The sequence below is a fragment of the Petaurus breviceps genome, unplaced genomic scaffold (genome assembly GCF_028583685.1).
Source record: "Petaurus breviceps papuanus isolate PSGF00001 unplaced genomic scaffold, PetGlider_PUasm1.0 182, whole genome shotgun sequence".
In the NCBI taxonomy this organism is placed as follows: domain Eukaryota; kingdom Metazoa; phylum Chordata; class Mammalia; order Diprotodontia; family Petauridae; genus Petaurus; species Petaurus breviceps.
In genome coordinates this window covers 5,971,059-5,989,934 of record NW_027185786.1, presented here as the reverse complement: position 1 = coordinate 5,989,934, position 18,876 = coordinate 5,971,059, and the positions used below count along the sequence as shown (strand labels likewise).

General features: G+C 43.1%; 1 protein-coding gene across 3 annotated transcripts in view; it reads left to right on the top strand.

Annotated features, from left to right (window-relative positions):
* CFDP1 (craniofacial development protein 1) overlaps positions 1-18,876 on the top strand; it is a 148,210-nt gene that overhangs the window by 110,443 nt on the left and 18,891 nt on the right. The window lies entirely within an intron of this gene.

Genomic DNA, 18,876 nt, shown 5'->3' with positions numbered 1-18,876 from the left:
GAAGGAAGGAAGGAAGGAAGGAAGGAAGGAAGGAAGGAAGGAAGGAAAGAATCCTCACTAGACCCCAGAGTTCCTGTAACTCTCTTCCCTTTCTCAGCAAAGCTCTTTGAAAAAACCACCTGTGCTCATCACCATCACTTTCCCTCCTCTCCCTCTCTTCCAGACTGTCTCTAGTCATCGTCATCACTACCACTGGCCCTTCTAGAATCACCAGTGATTCTTAACTGCCAAATCTAATGACTTTTTTTCCGTTCTCAGACTTTGCCTCTCTGCAGCATTTGACACTTTGCATCAGTTCGTGTCGTCTTCCCAGGTTTTTTGAAACAGTCCTGCTCATCATTTCTTATATTACAATAGTATCCCATTACGGTTGTATACCGCAACACCTTCAACCGTTCCCCAATTGATGGGCATCATCTCAGTTTCCAAATCTTTGCCAGCACAAAAAAAGCTGCTATAGACATTGTTGTACCTCTTTTCTTGTATCTCTTTGGGCTATGGACCTCTACTATTAGGTGATTTGAACTAGATGTCCCATAGGACAGATCTAAAGCAGACGCTTGTCTCCTCCCCAAACCCCATTCCCATTCTGAGGGATTGTGTCAAGAGTGTCACTGTTCTTCTAGTCACACAGGGTCAGAACATCTTTTCTTTTCTCAGCTCTTCACTGTCACTCAAATCCTGCTTATACTTCACCACGTCTCTGAAATCTGTCCCTTTCTCTCTACTCCACCATCCCTAGACTTCATCACCCCTCACCCAGACTATTTCCATGTTCTTCCAGCTTGGAGTGCCTCCCCCCAAGTCCTTTACACTGATGCCAGACTGATTTCCCTGAGATACAAACTGGACCATGTCACTTCCCTACCTGGTCACCTCCAGTGGCTCCCTGTCCTGTTCTTTCCAGTATCAAATAGGAAAACCTCGGTTGCCACTTCAAGCATTTCCTAACATGGTCCCAACCTCTCTTACCAGACATTTGACCTTTCTGTTCCTCATATAGAGTGTAGCATCACCCATGTCAAAGCCTTTGTATTTTTTCCTTCTGTATAAGACTTTGTGTGTTTTTGTTTTTAAAGGCAATACAACTGTGTGTTTCTATTAATGAAAAGACAGATACCGATGTCCCTAGTAACCCTGCCCATAATCTACATATGGATAAGCTATTAACCTTGGTGTCCCCAGTTTCTGTTCAGAGTGAGTTTGGTGGATGTTGGGCAGTTTTATAGGGGATGGCATCCTGGATGATGACATGGTTTCTTTGGACCTCCACCAACTGAGCAGATGAGTAAAAGCTCTCACCACTCTGGCTTGGAGGCATAGAATGCCAAGTACTTGGGCTGCTCCTGGGAATCTGACTAAGCGTAGGTGGTGGGAAGCAACCAGGAGATTGCTTCACGACAGATAGGAGGTTGTTGCTACTTAACGTTTCTTAAGAAATCAACCTTTGGGTTGTCTTTCGAGAATGTTTTTAAAAACCTGAAATTAAAGGGTAGGTCCTAGCAAAGTTTGATTTTCCCAAGAAAACAAGCAAAGGGCTAAATGATTGAATAACATACAGATGAGGCAGTCTGGTATAGGGAAGAAGGGAGGAGATAAGCCTTCATATAACGCCTGCCACTGCCAGACACTGGGCTGAACATTTTACAATTATGACCTCATTTGGTCCTCACAACAACCCTGGGAGAGAGATGCTATTGTTATCTCCATTTTACAGATGAGGAAACTGAGGCAAACAGGTGGAGTAACATTGCCAGGGTCACACAATTAGTAAGTTTCTGAGATCAGATTTGAACTGAGGTCTTCCTGACTTCAGGCCCAGCACTCTGAGCACGGTGGCACCACCTGTCTGCCTCAACCACTATACAATGGACTGAATACTAGATTTGGAGTTAAGAGGGATCTTGGTTCTAATTTGGCATCCAGTACTCACTGGATCATTGTGATCATTAGTAAATTACTTATTCTTTCTAAACCTTAGTTTCTTCTTTAAAATGTAAAAAATTTCTTTAATCCTAACTCACAGAGATGTTGTGAGGATCATTCGATATATATGCACATGGAGTGCTTTGTAAACATTTTAGAACTATAAATGTCAGCCATTATTATAAAGCACTAGTGTGTTAATCAATCTTAGTAAAGACAAAAGCTTAATTTCTCCATTCATCCTAAGGATCCTGCTTTCAATTTGTGAGTTTTAAGAGAGAAGAAAAATAAGACTCCAGCTTAGTAATGGTGACTATTTTCTAGTTTATTATTTTCTAAATAATAAAACAAGTTAAGAATGTTTGTTTCCTGTCAGAATAAATATAATCATTGAAAGAGTGCATGTTGGAAGTTATGTGGAAGATGAAGCAAATCTGAAGCTACCATTCAGCCCCAGATTTCCTATTCAGACGACAATCATTAACTCAGGTTGAGAAGCTACTGGTTGTCCAGTGGACTTGATTATAATATTTCTCTTGTGTTCTTTCAACAGAAGAGGTTAGAAAATAAATCTGCAACTCTGCATATAATTGTTAATCACATTTTAAATTTAAATTCAAATTTTCATTGTCATAACTCTTTCAGGGGAAATAATCCCTTGGAGTGGCAATCTAGATTTCATTCTTGCTCCGGTGCTCATTTTCTCTTTCATTTGGAATTTTGCTGGAACGATAGCAGTATTTCGTCCCATTGCTTTGTTCCATCTGGGCCAGGGTGGTGATGAAACTGGCAGAAGTGCCTGTCTTAGAGTCATAGACCTGACTGTCACACTGGCAGAAGCATTAGGAAGCTAAATGATATGGTGGTGGCCTTCCCTTCCTTCCCCCCTACCCCCAGAAGCACGTTAAACTCCCACTTCCTCTTCTAGTTGACTTTGAGGCAGTGATGAACAGGTGAAAGGCCTAGGTCCCCTTTTCCAAGCTATTTGACCTCCCCCCACTCTCTGAACAAGAATAGAGGCAAATGTGTATGCCTGTTATTTTTTCCCATATAAATGGCCAATTTTTAAGGAAAAACTGAACAGTCTATTCCTCACATCTTTTAGTGGTCTTGCTCATAGTTTTTATTCCAACAAGGCACTCCAAGACACAACAGAACCTGCCAGCTTCATTTCATCACTTTCATCTGTTGGCCAGTGATTGCTAAAGCAGCTTTTTCATTATCCAGAAATTTGCTTTGCCTTCCAAAAAGTTCCGTTCACCCACCCCTAATTCCAGTGGAAGAAACCATCTGAATGATGGAGGAAACTTTGACCCAACTAGGTTCTATTCCACTCTTTTGTCCTTTCATGGAGCACCATCTCTTCCCAGAACCATGTGTTCTGTTTGTATTTTCTGAAATGTGGCTTTTTTTCAAGATGAGAGAAGGCCTTGGCCACCATCCTTCATTTGTTGGAAAGATAACCGGTACTGGAAACTTCAATGAGCACTACTTCTCCTACCCGGGCCAGCAGCCAGATTACCTGAATTGTGTGAAAATCCCTCTTTGTGGTGGTTGCGGGAAGGACAGGCTAATTCTGAGGCACACACAGACTCTCATTCTTTTCTGTTTAGGGACAAGGAGTGGGAGGCCTTTTTGGTGGTCTGTGATGCAATAGGCAAAAATTGTCCATTTAAATTGAAGAGAAACTGTGGTGGCTGCACAGATTGCCCCGTTGCGGTTAGCTTCTATGAAAGCCATTTCCTGCAGTGAAAAGAAGTCTTCTGCTTTCGGTACCAGGCTGTGTAAGAACAAATATTTCTGTTTACCGAAGTCCTCTGGACAGCTCTGACAAAGGGATTGTTTCTTTGTCTTTTTTGTGCCATGAATTTCTTTCCAACTGGCCCCCAGACCTGGGGTATGTGGACACTATTTCAGAAGGAAATTCCTGCTGCTGGTTTACTCTGGCTTCTGTGGAAGAGGGGATAGCTAGTGTCTGAGCCTTGTTATGTTGATCCTTAGTGTTGGCAGAGTTGAAGCTGTGGAGAGGCCAAGGATCCAGCTGCCCTGGCTGCACAGCAGATCACTGATATCACAGATGCCAGCACAAATGGAATTCTGTGTCAGAGGTCCAGCAAGAGCTGCAAGTGCGGGAAGACGACCTCCCTGCCACTTCAGCTCCATCTGATATAGGGAATAAGAAGTACATTCCACCTGAGGAACCAGAGACTGCAGCTGTGTTCCGTCATATCCTCTGATTGAGACTTCATGTGTGCAGTAAAGGTGAGGAGACGTGGCATAGTCAGCTTTGCAGAATGAATGCTAGTGCCACAGAAATGGTGGAAAAGAACTGGAAATGGACAGGGTGCCCATCCATTGGGAAACCATCATGCTGTAAAAATGATGCAGGGCAGGGTTTTCAAGAAACCTGTGAAGACTCGTTTGAACTGATGCAAAGTACAACAATATTATAAACAATTTCGAATAAGTTAGGAACTCTGATTAATGTAATGACTGTCCTTCATTCCAAGGGACTCGTGATAAAACACACTTTCCACTTCCAGATGGAGAGCTAATAGATGAACTTGAAGTATATTTTCTTTTCTCTTCTTCCTTTTTTTTTTGGGGGGGGGGGAGCAAAGAATATGTCTAATGTGGGAATTTATTTTGCTTGACTCTAGGTCATTTTTCTTGCCTTCTCAATGGGTGACACGGGAAGGTGGGAGGGAGAGCATTCAAAATGGAAATTAAAGTAAAGTAAAATTGAATTTTAAAAAAGGAATGCTAGCCAGTTCCAGTGCATCTCATTGAGGGGGGTTTGCTTACTCCTTTCCACAAAGGAGAGCATACAGACATACATACTCAGAGAGAGCAAATAAGCATTTATTAGGCACTCACTCTGGCACCATGCTAGTCATTAGGGATACAAACATGAGCAGGTGACATCGTTCCTGTCCTCAGGTAGCTCCTCTTCTAATGGGGAAGGCTTGCCCATAATGGCATGAGCCCGCCATGCTGAAGAGAAGTGGCACTGGAGGCCTGGCTTCAGGCGGGATGACGCTGTCCCAGCCAAGGGACCAAGGGCAACGAGTATAGAGTTCTGTTGGGAGGGAAATGAGAGAGCAGGTGGGATGGTGAGGGGGTGGGGAAAGGGAGACCCAGGGAGAGGGAGATGGAGACAGTGGCTGGGGAGCAGCCACACTCTGTTCCCTGCTGGGACAAAGCAGAATAGTATTTCTGAGCTGACTAGAGACCCCATGGCACTGTCTGAGCCAGACCCTCAGGTATTTTATGTTTGTTTTATTTTTATATTCTCCGACTTCTCAATGAGACAATAGAGTTCCATCCTGGAGTCAAAGATAGCCGGAGAGCAGAAGGTTAAAGAAAATATGCCAGCTCCTTAATCCACATTTAGCCAGATGGACTGGAAAAGTTTCAGGAGGCGAGTTGATTTTCTCTCTGCCACATGCATTGCTTCCCAAGTTAGTTTCCAGTTGAAAGATTTTGCTCATTGCTCAAGATTATAGCTGGTGCAGGGGTTTCCTCTAGGCAGAATTTAATTCTATATCATTGTACATTTTTCTTTGTAAGTGGCATGCTAATAACATTTGCAGACTTTTGAGAAGACAGTACAGTGGACAGCACACAAAATTTCTCCCATCAAGCAGGTCCTTGGGTTGCTGGGGTCCTGGTCCTTTCTCATCATCTTTTGGCTGCTGCTATAACCACTCTGTAGGATCTTAGGGAATCCCAGATGGGATCAGTGGTAGAAAAGGGTAATAAACAAGGTCCTCTTGTGAGCTCCTTGCTCATGTGCTTTCCATGAGAAAAATGCCATTGTGGGCTATGTTAGAAGCTGTATTTAATAATTCTTTTAAAATCTAGTCTTAGAAATGTAAATGTCTTGTTTTGTAGAGTCATAAGTTGTTTCCTTCAGCTAAATCTGATCACATTGATTTCCCAAACTAAACTGACCACAGAGGGGGAGGCACCGTTTTCTTTTTTAGCACAGTCACTGTTCCCATTAAATAATTTCTGCTTAGGCAGTCCACACTTGCTTAATACTTTAGAAGGAAAAATCAACCTTTCCATTCTTGTAGAGGGAGGAATACAGTGGAGAAAGAAATTAGGGCAAGGGCAGACCAGGATGTAATATTTTCCCTTTCCCAGGCTATGTCAAAGCCAGATTGAGTGGGATGAGGGCAGAGAATGGATCACGAACAAGCTTCATTTCCTGCAGGCCTGTTGGGTGGGAAACATTTTTCATGATTGGTGACTTTAATTTGACACAGATGCCAGGCATGTCCTTGGACCTTTCATGAATACATGCATTGCTAAGTCTGCTTTTGGAGCTGTGCAAAGGATGTGTATGCACATGACATACATCTCAAAGCCTGGGTTCCTGTGATATTAGCTCTTCCCTTGTCTCTGTTCTTCAGGCTCTGGAGGTTTGGAGCTGCACCTCCTACCTGAGGACCTTCCAGGTATTTGTACTTCTGTCATGTCCGAGACGCTTATAGTTAACTCACATCCCCCAGACAGGTCAGACTGTCCTTGCTTAGTAACAGATGGATACAATAGAGGCAGCAAATTAGTCAAGAGAGTCTCATCTGGTATATGATGGAGGAAAAAGAACCCTCTTTCAAAACCATTTAAAAATGTTCATTGTAATACTCAGATACCCTACTGGATCTGTGACTTCATCCCCTGGGATATTACCTCACTTGATAGGGACCACAATGGGTCCCTTGGCCTGGCCATGTGGCCAGCTTATTTCTTCCCCTTCCATTCATTTCTCTCCTGGCATCTTTTATGCCTGTTTCTCCTAGATCCTCACTGGTTACAGGGTGTATGCTGTTTACACCCTTCATCCGCCTCTGCCTTGCCCTCTGGATGATATTCCCTTTTTAGTTACTATTTTGTCCCTATCTCACAGCTACACAATAACCCATATCCATTGTAGCCACCTAGAATTTTCAAATCCTTGAACTCTGATTCCCATGTTCTTCCAGAATGACACAATTGGTGCTCAAGTTTCTGTGCTTAGGGTCAGAATGCTAACTCATGGATAATCAGTCAGTGGTTCAGTCCTGATTTTCACGGCCACAACTACAGAGGATTATTCCGTTGTTATATCCAGGTGCAGGTGGACTTTCCCTCCAGATTAGCCATCCAGAAGCCAGTATCTAAGGCCCCCTTGTTAATTTCTGGAATACACTTTTGCTCTGAAATCATTTGCTTTTATCCCCGTTATATTGATGAATGATCAAAGATAGACTAGGTAGAGATATTTAATGACTGCCAAAGGAGTAATAATTTGCCTTGTTGACATTAAATGCAATTAATTCACCCCCCATTCTTGCCATTCAAGTAGTCAAGGCATATAATTCCAAAGAGCTCACTGATTAAATTTTAATGGCCTTTGTTGGCTGCCATTTAGTGTGTGCTCAGTGAGTCTGAACCTTTACTTGATTTTCTCCCAGGAATTTATTTTAAGAAAATCAAAATTCAGATATCAGATACAGAAGGGGGAAAGACAGTCCTAGTGGGGGCTTACTTTCTGTGGAACTGAGGCATGTTTCATCAGATCACATCCCTCAGGACAGAACTTCCTTGTGGCCTGAAGCGTGCTTGTTGGCACTTCCCCAGCTGGTAAAAGCTCCATTGCTTATCATCTTCCTGAAGTATTTCACAATCCATTTCATATATGAGTGCAAGCATTTCTGAAGCCTTGTGTGCATTTCCCCTAGTATATACTCAGTCATTGTTGAAAGATGCCACGTGGGATATGCTAGAGGCCTTCTCCTCACAGATCTAGAGCCAGAAGGCCCTCAGAGTAATTTAGCCTAACCCCACATTTTACAGATGAGGAAACCGAGCCTTAGAGCTTGTCAAGCAGCATACCTGAGGTCCTGCATGTAGTAAATGAGTCCCCAAACTCAGAGCGCTTCTATATGGTCTCCCTGTCTTCTCTGGACACCGTGGTCAGAATGTCCCATCATTGTCTCCACAAGGGCTGAGTTGGCCAGATTCATAGATGGTGCTTTTTGATGGCTTTTGGTCTGACTAGGCCCGGCTTTGTCTTGTTCAGCATTTGCAGCCCTGGTGCGAGAGACTGGCCTGGTTATTCTCCATGAGTAACTTCCTGTCTTTTGTGTCTGTGCTTTCCTTTAGGCTGATCCCTCCTCTCCTGCCCCACCCCCCAGCCCCACTTCCTCTTACCTGGAATTCACTCTCTTTTTGCTGCATCTCCTAGAATCTCTGGCTTGCTGAGGAGTTCAGCCCCAGAACCCCGCCATACGTGGGCTTTTCCTTACCCTTTCAGCTTCTAACACACACCCAAATCACCTTTTATTTATTTCATATATCTGTGCACCTGTCATCTTCACTGATGTAAGTTCCTTAAATGAGGGCAGAGACTGTCTCATTTTGTTCTTTGGATCGCCAAAGCCTAGCACTGGACCTGGTACATAAATAATGCTTAATAAAGACTTATCAATTGACTGATGGATGAAATCTATGAACCTGGAAATATGTAATTGGTGTAGAGTGAAGGAAGCAGCCTAGGATAATGGTATGCACAAAAACCAAATAATGGGATCCCTAAAGTAGTAGGTGAGGAAGATGGTGTGGATATAGGTGACCTAGATTTTAGAAAAGTTTTTGACAAAATACTTCCTACCCTTCTGGTGAAGGAGATGGAGAGACAGCATCAGATGATCATCCCATCAGATGGATTCAGAACCAGGCTCAAAGAGCAGCTGTTCAGGGTTGAAGGTCAGTGTGGCAGGTCTCCGGGATCTGTGGCCCAGGGGTCTGTGCTTGGCCTGGTGCTGTTTAACACTAATGTCTTCACTGACTTGCATAAAGGTATAGTTGGCCTGCTCATCAGAAGTGCAGATGACACCCAGCCCCAGCTGGACGGAGTCACTAACACAGTGGGTGACAGAGTCAGGATCCAAAAGGATCTTGGCAGGTTGAGCACTGGGATGAATGCAGTAAGAAATTCAGTAGGGATAAATGTAAAGTCTTGCACTTGGTTGGGCACAAGAGAATCAACTTCACAAGCATTAGATGGGGGTAGGAGGGCAGCATGGTTAGACAGCAGTTGTTTCTGCAAGAGATCTAGGGGCCTTGGTGGCTTGCAAGCTGGCCAGTTGTCAGCAGTGAGGCGTGGCAGCCCAAAGAGCTGACGTGACCTCGGGCTGCATTCAGAGGGCCACAGCTTCCAGGAATGCAGAGATGACTGTCCCCCTGCCTCTGTCTTCCTCAGACCTTCCCAAATACCCCCATTACTAACCAGGAAGAACAGTTAGACAGAACCACCTGACACAGCTGCTGTGTCTCATAAACAAGAGGAAAACTTTGGAACCAAAATGGTCGTCCTCTTTAGTCTTTGGGTGTTATTTTCATGTATAGAATCACAGAGTCTGAAGTTGGCCATCTTGTCCAGACCTATCTGCTGTAAGACACCGAACTCCTGTTGGTGGCCAGAGGAGGGGACCCACCACCTCTCAAGATGCCTGCTTTACTTTTGGACAGCCCTTATCGTTGGGAAACTTCATTTTAACTCTGCAACTTCTGCCCATTAGCCTCACTTGACCCTCGGGGAGTCAAAAGAAGAAATCTGATCCCCCCTCCACATGCCACTCTGTCTCTCAGGCTCCAGGACCCTGAGGCTTCTCTTCTCTAGGAGGAACATTCCCAGTTCCTTCAACTGATCCTCGGATGATGTCCCTATTGCCTTTCTCTGGACACTCTAGCTCATCTGTGTCCTTCTTCAACTCTGATGCCAGGAACTGAACTCAGTGCTCCAGATGAGGTCTGAGGAAGACAGAGGCAGGTGACAGTCATCTCTGCATTCCTGGAAGCTGTGGCCCTCTGAATGCAGCCCGAGGTCACGTCAGCTCTTTGGGCTGCCACACCTCACTGCTGACAACTGGCCAGCTTGCAAGCCACCAAGGCCCCCAGATCTCTTGCAGAAACAACTGCTGTCTAACCATGCTGCCCTCCTACCCCCATCTAATGCTTGTGAAGTTGATTCTCTTGTGCCCAACCAAGTGCAAGACTTTACATTTATCCCTACTGAATTTCTTACTGCATTCATCCCAGTGCTCAACCTGCCAAGATCCTTTTGGATCCTGACTCTGTCACCCACTGTGTTAGTGACTCCATCCAGCTGGGGCTGGGTGTCATCTGCACTTCTGATGAGCAGGCCAACTATACCTTTATGCAAGTCAGTGAAGACATTAGTGTTAAACAGCACCAGGCCAAGCACAGACCCCTGGGCCACATATCCTGGAGACCTGCCACACTGACCTCCAACCCTGAACAGCTGCTCTTTGAGCCTGGTTCTGAATCCATCTGATGGGATGATCATCTAACGCTGTCTCTCCATCTTCACGAGAAAGGTTTTGTCAAAAACTTTTCTAAAATCTAGGTCACCTATATCCACAGCATTTCCCCTGTCTACCTAGTTTAATAATCCTGTCAAAAAAGGCAATGAGGTGAATCTGGCACCAGCTCTTCTCGGTGAAGCCTGCTGGCTTTTTGTCATAACTGCTTCCTTTGCTCAGTGTTCATCATCCTAGAGTTTAGTACTAATCAAAGTCAGACCCACAGGACAGTGGCATTCTTCTCCTTTATTTAAAAATCGCTTCGTTTGCCCTTCTCCGATCTTGTGGGGGACCTCGCCCCTTTTCTGTCACCTTTCAAATATCACAGTGACTGTAATCATATCTGCCAGTTCTTTCAGGAACTGAGGGTATTGTCACCTGGGCATAGTGACTTGAATTCATTAAGTGCAACTGGATGCTTTTCTTCCCTTACTTATCTTGGGTGTCAGCTCCCTGCTAGTCATTTTTTGGCCTGTTGCTTTCAGGCACAAAGGTCATTCTGCTGTGGCCGCCTAAGAATCAGGCAGCTCTGCCTTCTCTCTGTTGTTAGTCATCTTCCCATGCACCTCAAGCAAAGGTCTGCCTCCTTCCGTCCTCATTTTTCTCCCAGTAGAACTAGTTTTTAACTTTCTGTTGTCCTTGGCTTTCCTTCTCCAGTGTCAGCTCACTCTCAGTGTTAACTACAGAGGTGTGACACCGTCACTCTGTTGCCTGGTCTGGCTTCCTTTGTACATGTTTTCTTTTGTTTTTTAATCTAGATTGCTTGGTGAGTTTACTGGGCATCTCCACTGTTCTTTTCACACAAATCCCATTTTTCCTCATCAGTAAAATTGTTTTCCTTTGTACTTTGGAATTTCATTCTTGAGAATTTCCCATTACTCCTGTGATGACTTTCACTAGGCAGAGAATATCAGACCTTTGTATCTGTGTAACAGCACCAGGCATATAACAGGCACTTTAAAAAATTCCTGTTGATTGGTTAATTGATTGATTAGCAATCCACTCTCTGTCATCTTTGGGCTTTTAATGGATTATCATAAGGGAAGTGGGACAGATGCTTTGGTTTGGGTTTTCCTCCTTGTTCTTATAGATATGTACAGTGTATAGAGAAGCATCTTGAGAGCCCATAGTGCTGACTCTCAGGGAGTGTTCTGTGAATCTGGTGCTACAAGAAGGAACATCCCTGCCGCATGAACACAACAAATACGAAGGTGATTGCCTTGCTTTGCTGGAGGACTTTTGTTCTAAATACATGCATTCCAGTGGTCACGGGAGTTATGTGACCTGATTCAGTCTGTAATTCTTGGGTACTTCTGGGCCTGTTCCCTTGTGGCCATCTTCATGCTGGCAATTCCTCCACCCCCACAGTCTCTTCCAGGAGCAGCAAGTTTGCCCCTGAACCTTCATTTGATGAAGCACCCACTACAGACATGCCTACTTCAAACTTGGGTCAGCCCATGACTGCCAGAACTGCTTCTGGATCTTGTCTCAACTCGGATACCTCCCCACCCTCCCTTTCAGCTCCCCCATTAGAATGTAAACTCCTTGAGATCAGGGGGATCATACTTTTTGCTCATATTTGTAGTCTTGGCATAGTGCCAGACACATAGTAAATGCTTAATAAATTCTTTATCTGTCTATCTATTCATCGATCCATTTCTTGATCTATCTGATGCCATGGGCTTAAGGAAGACACAATATGAGTAAGTGCTGAGTAAAATGTCTCATGATCTAGCCTATGTGTCCTTCCATGACTCACACCTATCCTCATAAGCCTGCTCTTAGAAATAATCTTTAAGTACTGTATACAGAAGCTTTTTTGTCAGGAAAACCCTGTCTGCTGTAGCATGTTCAGCCCAGAAGGGAGCCTCAGAGGTCATCTCCTTTCCCTCATGGCATCGAGGCCTGGGGAGGTGGTGTTCTATAGGGAAAAGAACCTACTACACAGGGGGTCAGGAAGCCTGAACTCTAGCTTTGACTCTGCTGCTACCTAGCCATGTGAATCTGGACCAGTCACTTAGCCTCTGGTCAGTAGTCTTCTTGTCCTTCTGACTATGACACTCTGTATGTCTGGGATCTAAAACAGGTCTCCTTTCATTTTAAACAACATTAGGAAAAGGAAATTCCATAACCTTCACTAGCAGCCATTTTCAGTATGTTGTTACAGTGTGTTGTTGTGGTTGTGTAGTTCAGTCATGTCCATGGCACCATGGACTTTTTTCCAGGGGGTTTTCTTCTCAAAAAATACTCTAATGCCTTGCCATTTCCTTCTCTAGTATTTACCCATTTTACAGATGAGGCACTGAGACAGATAGAGATTAAATTACTTGCCTAGCTAGTAATTGTCAGAGCCAGATTTGAACTGAGATCATCCTGACTCCAGGCCCAGTCCTCTATCCACTGCACCACCTAGCTGCCTCTTGTTGTTCCAATACAGTGACTGATTTTTTAGCACCTGACATCATTACTGTTTTCCTCAGTCTTGTGCCCCTTATAGTATAGACAGTAGGAGGGACACCTGGGTAGCACAGTGATTAAAGCACCAGCCCTGAAGTTCGGAGGACCTGAGTTCCAGTGTCAGACACATGATACTTACTAGCTGTGTGACCTTGGGCAAGTCACTTAACTCCAATTCCCTTGCCTTCCCCCACCAAAAAAAATAAACAAAAACAAAAAAAAACAACAGTAGGAGCCAGAACATCTCTAAGGACCATGAAGCAATACAGAGCTGTTTCAGAAAGTAACTCTGTTGGAATGTAGGGTCCATGGTAATGCTGCAGATCAGTAGACAGTAAAGTAAACAAACAGGGAAAATTCCCTTACAATCAACAACTGTTAATTTTTTTGGTTTGTTTTTCGTTATAATGGCATTTATTTAAAATAAATATGTTGCTACAAATCATTTTCCTTGCCTTACAGGACTTAAAAAGAAACAGACCAGACTAGTGAAATAGCAAGCTTTCTCTAATCAAATAAGGGATACTACCACCTTGGTCTTAATTCCTAGATCTTTTAGGAGCATTGTGTGGTTTTTGTTTGTTTGGTGGTTTGGGAGCTTATGTTTGTTTTATTTTGGTGGTTGGCATTAGAAGACTAAAGAAGGCCAGACAGAGGCTGGGAACTGCAAGTATGGAACATTGCAGGCACTGCACTGTCAGACTCAGTTCTTTGTTAAAAGAAATCACTCAGTAAATAGGTAAAGTGGAAGAGGGAAGGATATTCTTGGAAATCAGTGTGGTGTAACTACAAAAACTATCAGTAAAAATTTTTTTTAAATCATTGGTGCTTTTGGAGAGAGCAATTTCAGTCAAGTGGTAGAAATGGAGACCAGACTGCAAGGAGTTGAGAGGTGAGGTAGGGGTGAGAAAGTGGGAGCAGCAAATATAGGTACCTTTTTCTTTTCTTTTTAAAAACTGTATTATTCATTTTTAGCGTTAATTAAAAAAAAATTTTGAGTTCCAAATTCTCTCCTTCCCTCCGGCCCCTCCCCCACCCATTGAAAAGGCAAGCAGTATATTGGCTATACATGTGAAATCATGCAAAATATATTTCTGTATCAAACATGTTGACGAAAAACAAGAAAAATTAAAAAGTGAAAAATTATCCTTCAATTTGTATTTGTTTATCAGTTCTCTCTCTGAATGTTTTCTCTCTCTGATGGTATTTTTCATCATAAGTACTTTGGAATTGTCTTGGATCATTGTATTAATCAAAGTAGCTAAGTCTTTCACAGTTGATCATCATTGCAATATGGCTTAAACAGCTTTTTCTAGTAGTCTCACTTTGAAAAAAAGGAAAATAGATCAGTAACTCAAAGGGATGAAAGGGTCAAGTGAAGATTATTTAAGGATGAGGGAGAACTGGGCATGTTTATTGGCATCAGAGAAAACATTAGTGTATAAGAAGAGATTGAAATTTAATGACTGAGAAGGTTGATTGAAGGGACAGACTCCTAGAAAAGGCAGGAGGAGATGAGTTCAAGAGCGGTTCTAGAACACAAGAAGAGGGCTGACCTTAGCAAGGAGAAGGGCCACTGCATCCTTGGAGACTGAAACAAAAGAGAAGAGGGCAGAGCATGATGCTCTGAGGTCATTTGAAATGTAGGATTGGGGACAAGAAGAAGTTCTCAGTTGATAGAATTAATTTTTTCTAAGACAATCATTGAGTAAAAGTTAGCAGTCTTGTTGGTGGGATGCCATGGCACTACTCAGGTGTTTACAAGCAGAAATTCAGTCTGAGACCTCATTCCTTGCTCAGAAATTTAACGTACTATACAAAACTACCATTTGTTTCTCCTGTTAATGAATGGCATTGGGAGCAGAGAGTTTGCCATCTATGTTAAAACACTGATTTATTCCCTTCCATTCACTCACGATTATTGAATAAATGAGATCCTGTTCCTAAGTGATGCTTTCTTTAGGCAGAATGCCTCAGAATGGTATGCTTACAATGGGAAATGTATGTCATGGGAAATATGTTTAAAGGATACCCTTTAAATGACTATCACCACATGTGATAGAGTAGATACACATATGTCTCTGTCACAGCCATCCTCTTACTAGACTGAAGCAGCCAGAATGTAACGTGTGTAAAAATGGATTCTACACCCCCTGAAAACTTAAGGTGGGAAATTATATGAACTGAAGCTAGGAATCCTATATCTAGAACCAACATCTGGGGCTCGTCTTTAAGGGAGAATCTAAGTGCACAAAGACCTTCAAGGGACTGATGTGCCACATTCTAAGAGGAAGCTGCTGATCTCTTTGTCACAATGAGACATTCATGTTGTAAGTCTCCTGGCTGATCCTGTTAAATATGTCATCTTCCTTGATTTAGCTTCAAATAAAGGGCAGGTTATTTTTCTTTGGAGACTCACAAATTAAGGAAGCACAAACCATGTTAATGACCAAGTAAAAACTGATCTGGAAGCCTTCCCAAAAAGTACTGTCACACAGGTGAAGTTTGTGGGATAAAGGAGGCTTCTTTTTTTTTCCCCTTTCTTGGGAGCCTTCCCTCTATTCTGTAGCAAAATCACTTTCTCCTTGGCTTTTCAAAGTGATTTGTTGAAAAGATGTTTCCTTAGCAGGTACAATGTAGTATAAGGATTTTGGAGGAGCTACAGGCTGTGTGTGGGCATGACTAAGTAGAGTGGCCATGTTGAAATCTGAATAAATTGGCAGACCCTTTCAGGATAAGAGGGAGTTTGCAGAAAGGGCAAAAATAGGGTTCGTTCATATGCCTTGTAGGAATCCCCAGATTCTGATGTATCTAATTAGCAAGGAGTTCAAGTCCCATAGTTGTCTGCTGTGTATAGGATCCACAGTACGTACTGTGGAGAAGGCAAAGGAAAGCTCCTGGCCATCTATTTGGGAAGGGGAAATATAATGGGAAAGATGGAACAGTAAAACCTAAAGCAGCCCTTAATCCAGAGTAAGCACTCCCATTCATACTACCTGTTAGACATTTCAGTCAACCGTCTCCTTTATTCTGTTCAGGGCAACACCTTCTCTCAGGCTTTCAGATCGACAAGCTAGACATTAGCCTCTGCTCCTCTCTTATACATCCCACATGTCCATTCAGTTCTTAGATCTGACCGTTTCTGCCTCCACAACACTTCAAAGCTAATGCCTTCTTTCTACTCACAGCATCCAACTTAGTTCAGGTTCTCATCACTTCTCACTTAGACCATTGCACTGGCTCCCCAATTGATTGGCCTTGCCTCAAGTCTCTCCCCTCTCCATTCCATTCTTCACAAAAACCGCCAAAGGGTTTTTTTTCTGAAAGACTAGGTCTAACCATGGCACTCCTTACTTAGTAAATTCACATGATTCCCTGTTTCTTCTAGGCTAAAATATAAAGTCCTACACTTGGCATTTAAAGTTCTTCATTACCTCTCCCTTTCTTTTACTTTCCTCCCTGTCAGTCATGTACTCTATGGTCCATCCAAACTAGCCTCTCCTGTCTTTGTAACACATGGCACCCCATCTCTCCTGACCCTGCTTCATGGCTGCTATGTACTCCCTCCTGACCTCCACCTCATAGACTCCCTTCCTTCCTTCCTTCCTTCCTTCCTTCCTTCCTTCCTTCCTTCCTTCCTTCCTTCCTTCCTTATTTGGTTCTGGCCTCAAACACTTAACACCCACACAAAAAATCTAGCTGTGTGACCTTGGGCAAGTTACTTAACCCCAATTGCCCTCCAAAAAGCAAAAAAAAAAAAAGAAAGAAAGAAAGATGCAGCTCAAGCAGGAATTCTACATAAGACCTTTCCTAATTTTCTGTCCCCCTTCCCCAGTTGCTGTTCCTCTCTAGCTGCCTCCTATTTATTTAGTGTGCACTTATATATGTACCTTCACTCACTTTCTCCCCCAGGAGAATAAAAGCTGCATGAAATCATTGTTACTTTCTTTTGTTTCTGTGTCCCCAGCATTTAGCCCAGGGTTTGGCATAGAAGAAATGTTTAAAAAATGTTTTCTGGTTGAGGCATCATGGTCTCATGGATAGAGAACTAGCTTTGGAGTTAGAGACCCTGCCTGTGGACTATGCCAATTGTGGTACCATAAACTAGTCTCGTGACTTTACCTCTGAGTCCAGCAGCAAGTCTCAGATATTACTTACAGGGGATCTGTATCACGAGGCAGTGGGGTGAGGGGCTTGGAGGCGGTGCCATTTATAGACTAGAAATTCCAGCCACTGATGAAATCGCAGGTCTGGAGCAGATGTTGGGGGGACCAGTGGTCAGCAGAATATTACATATAAGGACACCCACCCCAAATTCTTTAAGTACTCTGCTTTACCCAGGAACAAAAAAAGAAGGAAGGAAAGAAAAAAGGAAATAAGCATTTATTAAGTACCTCTACTAGGGCACCATGCCAAGTGCTTTACAAATAGTATCTCATCTGAACCTCATAACAACCCTGGGAGGTGGGTGCCATTATCATTCCCATTTTACAGTTGAGGAAACTGAAGCAGTTAAGTGACATGCTGTAGCACCAATGCAATATTTATAGCACCCATGATCACGATAAAGACCATGACTATAAATATCGCATGATATTTGATTGCAAAATATACCAAACTCTCCATATAGAGAACAGAACTGAAACATTTATTTAGACAGCAGAAAACCGAATCCCCAAACTAGTAAGCCAATTCCATCATAGTACCGAAGACCTTAAGAAGCCATAATAACACTGAGAGCCACAGCATCCTTCAACCTTCCCACAAACCAATACAAAATCAGTATTTACTCACAAACCTCTCTCTCTCCTTGCCTGAGCACCTCTCTCTCCCACTGTCTTACTAGTTCTGGCTCTGGCTCTGGCTCCCAGTTTCCTGTGGGCTCTGCTTCCCTTCAGCAAACTCCTCTCACCACAGGCCCCGTGTGATTACATTCAGCCTATTAGAGGGCAGAGTTTACTTTCAAAGCAGGGAAGGTCTTCAGACTTCCCCCTTAGTCTGTTAAGGGGCAGGGAAGATCTTCAAATTCCCATTCCCATTACAGATGCCCAAGGTCATCCAGCTCAGAAGCTGCCTTTGAACTACTGGAAGTGAGACTGATAAAGACATAGTAAAGTTGGGTTTTGTTTTTCTTTTTTTTTTCCTCCCCAGTTAAGGATGGAAGGGAGAGAAAATTGATTCGAAAAAAAAAACAAAATTAAATTGTAGAAAATATACAGTTAGGGAAGAGGGCACTAAGGCAGTTGTGGTAAGTCCGGCTGGGAGGGCTATAAGGAAAAAAACATGTAACAGGAAAAATGGAGGGGGGTGAGTTAGAAGGAGAGTGGAGGCAGCCACAGAAGTGGGTAGAGCTCCGTCTACTCCGATTTCCAGATCTGATTCAAAGGAGGGGGATAGATGAAAAGAGTGGCCAGGGTGGAACAGTAGGATCAAGTGGAAAGAGATTCCTGCAAGTGTGGGGCTAAAATTTTATCAAAAACCCTTGGAAATCTTCCCCCTCCCCTTTGCATTTTTTTTCTTGCTTCTTCCTATGAAGCACTTTCATAGAACAACTTTTGTTTTTCTCTTTTCTTGAATTCTGGGTGCATGTCATGTTAAGATCATGCAGAGCAAATATGACTCATATACTGCCATTGCAAAACCAAGGACCATACAGAATTCCTCCCCTTTTTCCCATCTAATTGCATTGTAGGTTTTTTTCCTTGCTTCAGCTACACTTGACTAGAAAACATCCTGGCTGCCAATACTCAAATGAAAGCATTTGGTGTTTCTCCTACAGCAAATGATAGCATCATCAGCATGTAGAACAGAAGCTGAGCATTCCTTGCTTTCAGAATTAGGAATATATAAAGGGAAAACTCAAGGGGAAAATTACCTCAGGAACCTTTTTAAAATAATTGCAACTATTCCTTAATTTTGCAATCTGGCATTGTTTGTGTCTAAAAGTTATCACCTACAGCCCTCAGCCCTCATTTATAGCTACAATTGACACAAGCTCTGACCTGATGCTACAAAGAACATTCCAGCAAATTTCTTTTAAGAAAAAGTGATTTCCTTTCCCCAGCTTGTTAGAGTTAGTCACAGCTATAAAAAAAGAAAACCTTATTGGAACTCTGGA